This window comes from Salvia splendens, chromosome 2 (assembly GCF_004379255.2).
Source record: "Salvia splendens isolate huo1 chromosome 2, SspV2, whole genome shotgun sequence".
NCBI classification, from domain to species: domain Eukaryota; kingdom Viridiplantae; phylum Streptophyta; class Magnoliopsida; order Lamiales; family Lamiaceae; genus Salvia; species Salvia splendens.
Genome location: NC_056033.1, coordinates 41,177,704 through 41,183,663, shown reverse-complemented (window position 1 = coordinate 41,183,663; position 5,960 = coordinate 41,177,704). Strand labels below are relative to the sequence as shown.

The following is a 5,960-nucleotide window of genomic DNA, read 5'->3' as shown; positions in this document are numbered from 1 at the left end:
TTATGATGAAAAATAACAAAATCTAGAATCTAGAATAACAAAAGTAATTCATAGTTTTTCATTATATCGAGCAATATCCTAGGAAGAAGCAATATTTATAGATTAATTAGGGCGTGGGAAGCAAGCAAATTTGGTCGTCACTGGTCTTTTGAAGTTGCTTTTTTCACTTGGATTCTCATGTAATAAGTCAAGGCTTGCACTGTTTTCTTTGGATTCCATTGTGTGATTTAAGTAATCTTGAGTGAGAGAGAGAATCCTAATTTAATATTCCAAAATGAGTTTTGGAAATTTTATTGCATCTAATAGAGTAAAACATTTTAACTATGCTTGTATGTAGATAACACAAGAATCCAGTAAGATTTATACTTTTGCATCAAATTTTGCCAAATAAAACCCATATTCACATTTATGGACAAACATCATTCAACAGGAATTCATCCTAACAAAAGGCAACTTTCTATGTATACTGATTTCGATAAAGCCCAGATTTCAAATATGCAACTTCTTCATCTTCATCTTCATCCCTCAACTTTGATCATGACACGAAAAGCCTAACCGTGCTGAGCCGAAAATCTCGAGCTACAGATTTTGCATTCTTGACCCACCCCAAATCCTTGATGCTAAGATTTTTAAGGCTGCAGACAGTTATCCGAAGGCGACGTCTCCCCTTTCTCCCACTTACCACAGCATGTAAGAACAGTGGAGAGGATGTAGTCATCTACCTCAATGCACTCATCTTGCATGAGCTTCATAGCCTCTCCACAACGTCCGTTTTTCGCGTAAGCTACGATCATAGCCTTCCACGAGACCAAGTTCCTCTAAGGCATGCTGTCAAAGACTTGAGCCGCCTCAGAAAGATGTCCACATTTCGAGTACATATGAACCAGAGCACTCCCAACAAACACGTTGGACAATGAAGGCGTCTTGGTTAGGGATGAGTGAATGAGCTCCCCTTGCCTTACGCTTTCCAGATTCGCGCATGCTTTCAGCACTGATGAATACGTGAACGGGTTGGGTTCCACACCTTCACCCAGCATCTCCTGTAAGTACTCAAGGGCTTCATGCTCGTGGCCTAGGCGAGTGCAGCCAGAAATCATTGCAGTCCATGAAACCACATCTTTGTCTGGGAGGTTTTGAAGAACCTTGGATGCAGAAGCATAATCTCCACATTTACAATACAGCCATACAAGTGCACTCCCTATGAAGATATTGCTAGGTTCGAAATTCTTGAAAATCTGCGCATGCACTTCTTTACCTGTCGATAATGCCTTGAGTAAGCCACAAGCTCTAAGGATGCTGACCATGGTCGAGTTGTCAGTAGGCACCCTTAATCTTTTCATTATACGGAAGAGTCTTATGGCATCGTCACCAAGGTTGTTACGAGCATATCCAGCTATAATAGAATTCCAAGTGATAGCATTTCTCCTTTTCATTCCATCAAAAAATGACTTCGACTCCTCAATCTTCCCACACTTTGCATACAATCCACCAACGCCGTCCCCACATAAACATCAATATATCATACGCCCTCTTAACGACAGTAGCATGTAATTGTTCACCAAATCTGAGCTCTTTCTCTTCACTACAGACAGTGAATTCATTAAGGTCAAGTCCCTCAGATAACATCTGTGACAACAATGCAAAAGCCTCCTGTCCCCGCCCGTGCTGTGATCATTGTCGTCCAAGCAACCAAATCCCGGTTTTGCATCCGGTCAAAGACTTCAAAAGAGCTACCCAAATCACCACACTGAGCATAAAAATGCAAAATAGTACAGTCTAAAATGTAATTACTTACTTGATTCTTTACTGCGGAAGCATGCAACTGTCTTCCAAGCTCATAGTTAAACGTCCTGCCACACAGATTCAGTACACAGACGTATGTCTGTGCATTCCCGTATAGACCAGAGTTAACAAACTCAAGGAACAACCTCAACGCTTCATCACCTAAACCATATCTCTGCTAGCCATTCAGCATTGCAGTCCAAGAAACAACATTTCTATCCAACATATTATCAAATACCCGACGAGCAGCCACAAGCTCCCCGAATCTAGCATACATACTGATCAAGTTATTATTAACATAAGCTAGTGGATCTCTCATCCTCCTACTAACAACACCATGTAGTTTCTTAACCTCGCGTACATTGGAACAAGACTGAACCCAACGGCCTATCGTAATTGAGTTTATGTGTCGATTACTGGGGTTGGTATCATCCAATTTCACGTTACTGTCACCATCCAAATCCTCAGATATTGAGAAATTTAGGTCACCAATGCTGCTAATACTGCTGCAGCCTTTTACTTTCCAGTATTGCCTTTTGCCATTGGCAATATTCAATGTATGAGCATCAACTGTGCAAGTTGGTTGATTTTGACGTAAAAATACACACGGCAGCGTAATTGTAGATGATGAAGAGAACATTGAAATATTTGTATTTGATTTTCCCAAGATGAGATGCTATACTGTATAAAGAAAATGCAAACACTCATCAAAATATAGCAAATCACACAATAATTCTATGCTCACAAACTCACAAGATTAAAACCAAACAATTAAAAGAAAATCCAAAACTAATTCTAAAAAAAATAAATTTCTAAACCTTTCAGTTGTTACCGAGGCCATATTCACATAATTTTAAGTCCAAAAACGTTCACCTAACCAATCTACAAACTTGAAGCACATATTTCTGGCTAATTCGAATAAACTGACATCATTTTACTCTTTAAATTCAATCCTTATCTTATAAACAAAACACAAATTCAGCACATACAAAAATTCAAAGAAATCCTAAACCAAATCCACAAGTAAAAAAACGCAATTCCAGCTCAATTCAAGCATAGGATACCTACATAACCACAAAACTACAGCAGAAACTAATTGTGCTATTCACTGTGATGCACACACAATTGAAGACAGTAAAAATTTGGAAACATATTTCATGAAATCCCAGCCAAAATTACACGGTTTCCTTATTTCGAAGCTTTTTTATCCTAATTATGAAGAATATTTCACAAGCACAAAATCATGTACTTACCAATATGCGTATAGAATGTAGAAAGAGAAACCTGGATAAATTTGGAGAGGGAAGAAGAAAGGAGCGGAAATGGAGGGAGAGAGACAGCGGGAATGGAGTGATGTTAATTGGAAAGATATTTTATTTTGGGTCTTAATTTGGGCCTATAATTAATTGGGCCGTTAATTTTTTAACAACTAAATTGGTCGTATTATATACCGGGCCTTTAAAATAAAGGTCTGATTTTAATATTTTTAAATGTTAGTAGTTAACTTTGGTTTATCAATTAATGCTGCATTTTCTGTTTGTGTTAACATATTTTAATTGGGCCGATAATGGTAACTTTTAACAACTAAATTGGGCCCATTATATTCCAGGCCTTCAAAATAAAGGCCTGATTTTGTTATTTTACTTGTTAGTTTACTTTGGTTTATCACGAATTAAAAAATAATAATGCTGAGTTATCTCGTCTGACTATATTTTATTTTATTCGTTTATTTTTTGTTTTTTGTGGTTCACTCATTTACATGGTCACAATAATACAAGATGAGAAAATTTTATGCATGTACATCAACTCAGCATACCATTTTTCAAAGAATTTTGGAAAGTTTGTGATTCGGAAATTCATAACATATAGTACTACGCATGAATTTGAAATATATAAAATCACAAAAATTGTGTTAAATATTTATATCCAACAAATAAATCAAGATTTGTATTGGAAAAATATAAGTATAACCAATCCTGAGCCTTGTATTTTAGTGAAGTAGAAAAGAAAAACTAAATTATTACCAAAGTAACCCTTTGATGTTTGAATGATCAAAATGTCTCGAATACGAGTCCTACAGCCAAGAATGAAGAGGCTAATTGCCGAGTCCCCAAACATAAGGTTGGTAGATGAGCTTGAGCTGAGTGTTGGAAAGCAAGGCTTGTGAGTCGAATTGAAATCCTTACTCCGTCCCTGCATATAGGAAATCTATCGACGTGAAAAACAGTCGTCGATCTTCGTTAACACTTCCTAAACCCATCCTCTCGGTATTACACACAGTAAAAACAAAATCCTCTTCTCTTCAATTTATGTTGTTTTCATTTTGTTCAGGAGTTTTAAGATACATAAATTGCCAATAACCTGTACATGCATGATTGAATTGAATAATATGTAGACAAATTGAACTTTGAGATTATGCTATTAGCATGATAAATACATGAATAACAATTGAGTTTATATAGATTTAAATATCAGGTTTGAGAAATGTAATGTGAACAATAATACATAGCAGGACAACTGCAACAGTAGACATGAGAGTGATTATGCAATTCTACCATCAGTAGCCTATGTTCATTTAAGAACAATTCTCAAAGTCTTCTATGATTCCTATGTATATTTAGCAGATGAAAAACTATCATGTCAAACATGTACTTTGATTTAAATGATTTTTGGTTGGAAATTATGTGTTGCATTGTACCAATTTTGTTACAATATGCTTTTGTATTTTTTTCATTGTACCCATATACTTATTTACAACTTATACCCAACATTACAACTCATTAAATATTAATAATAATGTGGGTGTCATTATCCACTAACCTTACTTTAATTACTCTTCACCTCATCTTTCTTACTTTATCAACCGCGCATTAATTCACTTGTTATTTCAAATGTACATATTTTTACGGGACAAAGGGATATATATATCTTGTTCAAATCATAGTACAAGGTCAATTGCTAATGTTTACATGCGAGAGAACTTAGACCTTGCGTATGCCCCAATACTGGTTGATATTGAATCCAACCAAGAAGATGAGTTCATTATATTGGGTTTGCCTTGGGCTATGGGAATTCGTTTCCAGTGAAGAAGTAGTTGATATGGTTGCAAATTTATCGCATCCAGCTCTTCCTCCTCTTCTTCCACATGTGTAACATCCAGCTCCTTCTCCTGCACATAATTCCATGTTTCGAAATTATCTACCTCAACTATGCCACTATGAGACTTTCAACTTGTTTCTCACTAATACTTACTTTTCCCAAGTCCAGTGCTTGAATATCAGGTGAATCATCCTTCACCGGGCTAGCTGGACTTAGAGGTGCCCAAGGTTTACGGTTCTGGTGGTTAACCGCGAAGCTGTAACCGGCGGGTTCCGAACCGGAATCATGATAATTTACCCGAACCGAAACCGTCGATTTTAGAATCGCGGTTCGATTCAGGTTCGAAAATTTTCGAATCGTAACCCGTTCTGGAACCGCCAGTTCTGGGAGGTTCCAAACAGGGCCGGCTCTGGGCATAGGCAACCAAGGCCACGGCCAGGGGCCCAAATTTTTTTGCAGCTTCTCAGGCCCAGCAGGTCAGCCCAGGTAACCCAGCCACCCAGCGATGTCCTTTGAGGCTTTGAGTTGCCAGCCTGCCACCGTTCCACCGAGAGTCCGAGACGCAGTCGCCAGTCGATCCATACGAAAACGAACAGGCAGAACAGCCCTTGACCTTGCCGCCTCCAAAAAACGCTGCGCCTCCGTCGTCTCTCAGATCAGATCGCGGCACGGCATCGCACCTTCGACGCTGCGTCCCGTCCCGAGTGCCGACCAGCAGGGACGCCTCAGCCTACGCTACGCCCTCCTGACCGCGGCCAGCAGCCCAACCTAATCACTGATTCACTGATCGAGGTTAGGTTATATACTAATAGGTGTCAAACTCTTATTAACTTTTTACTCAAATTTTTAGCGAATTCTCTTCTAGATTTCTGGACTTTGCATATCTAATTTCCAATACATAATTTAGGTGTTGGAATGTTGCCAAAGAAACATTTGTCTGGAGCTCAAAAAAGAAAAAAAAGAAAACAAGATGAATTGTTTGTTGAATCGCAGAGAGGTGCTTTAGACAAGTTCTTTTCAGTTTCTAGCAATGTTAGTGTTAATGAAGATCAAGGGCAGGAATCTGGTCATGAACAGGA

General features: G+C 38.2%; 1 pseudogene; it reads right to left on the bottom strand.

The window, feature by feature from the left end:
- Positions 1-338: 338 nt before the first annotated feature.
- LOC121766794 lies at positions 339-3,119 on the bottom strand (annotated as a pseudogene).
- Positions 3,120-5,960: the final 2,841 nt, after the last annotated feature.